The sequence below is a fragment of the Periplaneta americana genome, unplaced genomic scaffold (genome assembly GCF_040183065.1).
Source record: "Periplaneta americana isolate PAMFEO1 unplaced genomic scaffold, P.americana_PAMFEO1_priV1 scaffold_24, whole genome shotgun sequence".
Taxonomy (NCBI): domain Eukaryota; kingdom Metazoa; phylum Arthropoda; class Insecta; order Blattodea; family Blattidae; genus Periplaneta; species Periplaneta americana.
Genome location: NW_027185505.1, coordinates 375,492 through 380,799, shown reverse-complemented (window position 1 = coordinate 380,799; position 5,308 = coordinate 375,492). Strand labels below are relative to the sequence as shown.

The window sequence follows — 5,308 nt, the reverse complement described above, 5'->3', positions numbered from 1 at the left end:
ACCGGATTCCTCTGTGAAGCCTTGCTCCTCGGATTATGTTACCTGTTACTGTAAACTTCTGTAAGTCAATAATCACTGTCCGAAGAATTGGTGGGTAATATGACAACGCAGGTAGGCAATGCTCACCAGACCGTAACAAGGAACCGAGGGGATTGACACATACTGAACATCACATCACCACGTTTTTGCAATGCCAACTTTTAGGTCATAGGAATCCAGTGTGGTAAACACTGGGGAGAAGAGGTACACATCGCATGTCAGAACACAGGACTTCGTCCTGTCAGACAACTTCCACGTATAGCTTGCGTCATTTCGGTTCGAACGAAACGACAGAGAGAGGGGAAATTCGAACGCAAATTGTCAAAGCCTTCGATTCCTACGAGAAGGTCATGTCATCATCTCAGTATTGGGGTTCCTGCGCGTGCGGCCAATATGTGCACCAACAAACAAACGCATTAGGAACTCTATTATAACGCCGTAAGTTGTTCACCAGTTATCGATTTCTTATTCAAAATTAGTTTCATTCGTAGTATGTAGTAAAGTAAACTAGTATATTCAAACGTATATGTCTAAAACCACGATGGGCACCAAAGAAGGGGACTTGTGATTATTTTCACGATAATCTCCATTACTCTAATATGATAGAAATATATTACATAAATTTCGAAGCCAACTATGTACTTTGGCATCATCATCTAATTTAATTCGTATTGTGTTAAATTATATAATAATAATGAAACCTTTCTATATGCATCAGTATAATGTGTTATCACACAATAGCCTAGTAAATGTACAACGGTTTCAAGTACTTCAGTGCGAACCTGGGACAACGACATCGTTCAGAGCACAAAATTACAGAATGATGATATTAAATCAGCCCACCGGTATAGAGAGAGAGAGAAAGTTGACACGCGTAATGAAATTACATTACGAAGCCGTGAGAGAGGATTAACAATACTGGCTATTTCTGACTTTTGTGAGGTTAGTGGGGCCCTTAAAAGGGCCGTTTTACGGAGAAGGGGCTTAAGCCTTCTTCTCGGTTTTCTTCGGGAGGAGAACCGCCTGGATGTTGGGCAACACACCACCCTGGGCGATGGTGACGCCGGACAGGAGTTTGTTCAGCTCCTCGTCGTTGCGAATGGCGAGCTGTAAGTGACGAGGAATGATCCTAGTCTTCTTGTTGTCACGAGCTGCGTTGCCAGCCAACTCGAGAACTTCGGCCGCCAGGTACTCCATCACCGCGGCCAGGTAGACTGGCGCACCGGCACCAACTCGCTCTGCGTAATTGCCCTTACGCAAAAGACGGTGGATACGGCCTACCGGGAACTGCAACCCAGCACGGCTGGATCGAGACTTTGACTTTCCCTTCACCTTGCCTCCCTTTCCACGACCCGACATGATGCTACTCCTACTTGCAGCTGTTTAACTACAAGAACGACGCCTCGCCGCGAACGAACGAATGAATGGGGACGAAGAAAGAATGAATGATGTTTAAAATGGCAGGCAGGGTAAGCATCCCATGCCTCCATTGGTTCCTCGACAAGCAATTCTCTAACTTTAGATCGAGGTACCCAGCTATAAGCCGTTTGCCCTCTCATCTAACAGTAGTGTATTTCCCCTGTGAATGATTTTATGAACATGTACACGTTATCAGTTGAATTGTGAATGAAATGAATGAAGTGAAGTGAGCACCATGCCTCGCAGATGTTAATGAGAGGTGGAGAGTCCAGTGCTCTGGTCAGTTCTGTCCTAGTCACGTTTTTGTAGTGGCGCTAGGGAAACTCGTAACCTGTTACCAACAAAGTGGTGGGCTACTCGTTTCCGTAGAAGCCGTCTGGCTGCCTGGTTGGCTGTGGCAAGTGTCGTATGTCGTTTCGTAGGGTTTGTGTCAGTAGTGAGTAGGGAAATAGTGAATGTCACTATTTCGTCCTGTAGTCTGTTTAGTTGCCGGTCAATGTAGGATTCTATTTTCTGCATAGCAGAACGTAGAACCCCCTCGACCAGCTGTTCCGTGGTTGTTTTGTCTGTCTGTGGGTCGTCTGTAGTGGTTGTCTTGGTTGTCGTAGTCTTAGCTGCATCCGCATAAGACAATTCGGGTTTGGGAAGTGTTGGTTTGAAGACGGACTGTGATGGTTTGGGTATAGGTGGCAGTATTAGTTTGTGGGAGTCTATGGGGACATGCGTGGGATCGGTGGATGTAATGATATTAGTCCTTGGATATTTTGGACAGCGAGCTTGGCCCGTATAATGGGTGTCGCTGTTGCACGTGGCGCAGTACTTGATCTGGGATAGGCGGTTGTGGTTGCAGAGGTCGGGATTTTTGCCGCACTTAAAACAAGTCTTGGGCTTGTCACAGTTTGTCCTTGTGTGGCCGTATTGTGCACAGTTAAGGCACGGTCGGTGGAAGATTGTCTCGTGTGATGGCTCTACTCTGTAGTACCGTCCTGCAAGTTTAATTCCTTCTAGTAATTTGTCTGCTGTGGTGATGTCATTTGTGAAAATTCTAACTAAGTTGGTGGGTTTGTCTGTCTGTGCGGAGATAATTCTCTTAATGCGTGTGATGCCTGGATGTGTTACAGCCAGGATCTGCATTAGTTCGTCCTCAGAGATCAGCGTGTCGACATTTTTCATGACGACACTGATCTCTTTATTTCGGGTCTGTTTCTCGCCCACGGTAACCTTCACTTTTACGCCAACGTCAATAATCGACAGCGGACCAATCGTAAAGTCACAAACGTTTGCGCTGTTTCTATTGGCTCGCACTGGGAAGGCAGTACGGCATTGTCCCTGCGACTTAAATATTTTTCTCCCTCCGGGCTCATCATAACCTCCACCGATCCCACGCACGTCCCCATAGACACCCACAAACCAATACCGAAACCTATACCCAAACCATCACAGTCCGTTTTCAACCCAACACTTCCCAAACCCGAATTGTCTTATGCGGATGCAGCTAAGACAACGACAACCAAGACAAACACTACAGACGATCCACAGACAGAAAAAACAACTACGGAACAGCTGGTCGAGGGGGTTCTACGTTCTGCTATGCAGAAAATAGAATCCTACATTGACCGGCAACTAAACAGACTACAGGACGAAATAGTGACATTCACTATTTCTTTACTCACTACTGACACAAACCCTACGAAACGACACACGACACTTGCCACAGCCAACCAGGCAGCCAGACGGCTTCTACGGAAACGAGTAGCCCACCACTTTGTTGGTAACAGGTTACGAGTTTCCCTAGCGCCACTACAAAAACGTGACTAGGACAGAACTGACCAGAGCACTGGACTCTCCACCTCTCATTAACATCTGCGAGGCATGGTGCTCACTTCACTTCATTCATTTCATTCACAATTCAACTGATAACGTGTACATGTTCATAAAATCATTCACAGGGGAAATACACTACTGTTAGATGAGAGGGCAAACGGCTTATAGCTGGGTACCTCGATCTAAAGTTAGAGAATTGCTTGTCGAGGAACCAATGGAGGCATGGGATGCTTACCCTGCCTGCCATTTTAAACATCATTCATTCTTTCTTCGTCCCCATTCATTCGTTCGTCGGCTCATCATCAGACGAGCACCATGCCCCCCAAAGCTTCCGGAAAGGCTGCCAAGAAGGCCGGCAAGGCCCAGAAGAATATTTCGAAGGGCGATAAGAAGAAGAAGCGCAAGAGGAAGGAGAGCTACGCCATTTACATCTACAAGGTTCTGAAACAAGTTCACCCAGACACGGGAATCAGTTCAAAGGCTATGAGCATCATGAACAGCTTCGTTAACGACATCTTCGAGCGCATCGCCGCGGAAGCTTCGCGGCTCGCGCATTACAACAAGCGGTCGACCATCACCAGTCGGGAGATCCAGACAGCCGTCCGTCTCCTGCTACCCGGTGAGCTGGCCAAGCACGCCGTCAGTGAAGGGACCAAGGCCGTCACAAAATACACTAGTTCCAAGTAAGCGGGAGTGCTTGCTAGGGAATCAGCAACCGGCCCTTTTAAGGGCCACAAGTTATTCATAACAGAGTAGATGAATGAAGAACAACAGCGGTTCCCACCGAGTGAAAATTTAAATAATCACCCCGATAACACTTCTAGGATAGATAATACATTATAGGCAGTCCATGGGAGACTTGGATCCACGAGGCAAATTCGTTTCCTTAATAGTTTCGTACGACTTATATGAGAGCGCGGTGTCATTCCTACTCACTTGGCAGCATTAATTGTTGAGGGAAAACAACTTAGAAGGTAACTTGTCGACCGCGGGCATAATCCTTCCGCAGGCCACTACTGAGAATCTGTGGACATACGGGTAATCTATCTTTATTGAAACTCGGGTTCATAACATACGACTGATACTTTATATATCTGTCACGTAATCCATCAAGAGACAAATGTCCCCCCCCCCCTAGTCAGTAGCGAGCTTCAGTCCATTCGTAGTAGCCGCCGGTGCAAGAAGTGAATTGAAGTTTGTGTGAAGTTCCGTAGTATGGCATGAAAATGATGTCGAAAATCCGACTACAGTTCCACAACCATGTGGTTGAAAGGAGGCTCCGCTGTTGAACAACAATCCACCTGTGGCTTAACTTAGAATGCCGACTAGCTGTTTTATTAATCCCGTGTCAATCCAGCAGTGTGTGACGTTGAAACGTAACCAAACTGCCGTTGATAGATAGATTTATCATCTATCCCAATGACATCCAACGAGCTTGGTAATTTAGGTACAGAGTCTAAGCAGGCAGTTTACGTGTGTGTGTGAGCGAGTGCAGGTTTTATCGAGTGCACCCCAATCCCATCGTCCTCAAGTGCCTACAGATTACGCAGTTTCATCGGCAACGGCCATACCATGTTGAAAATACCGGTTCTCGTCCGATCACCGAAGTCAAGCAACATTGGGCGTGGTCAGTACTTGGATGGGTGACCGCTTGGGAACACCACGTGCCGTTGGCGATTTTTTTTTTTACGTCACTATTTCCAGCGTGTTCTAATAAGACTTATGGGATATTATGTTCCCTTCCCTATTCCAGCTATAGCTTGGATGATGACGCCGCTGCATAATTGTAGAGTAATTGATAATTCTTAAGTACTTGCAGCTCCGTATTGAAACTTATGACTGGTAGCATATTCATATGAGACGGTTCACTTCTCTGCGTTTTCTCGAAGAAGGGAATATGTATTCAGGGGATTGTGAACGTACCTCGCGCTCTCCCTAGAAGTTAGAGACATTTTAGGTAAAGAATGTAATATACTGTACATATATGGCTAATTAAAATCCCATTAGTTACTACATTTCAGTGGGT

At 46.2% G+C, this 5,308-nt stretch overlaps 1 non-coding gene across 1 annotated transcript; it reads left to right on the top strand.

Annotated features, from left to right (window-relative positions):
- The first annotated feature begins 4,839 nt into the window (after nt 1-4,839).
- On the top strand, nt 4,840-4,958 carry LOC138693914 (5S ribosomal RNA). The gene has a single exon (XR_011330599.1). It is a non-coding gene; the product is annotated as a 5S ribosomal RNA (ribosomal RNA).
- Nucleotides 4,959-5,308: the final 350 nt, after the last annotated feature.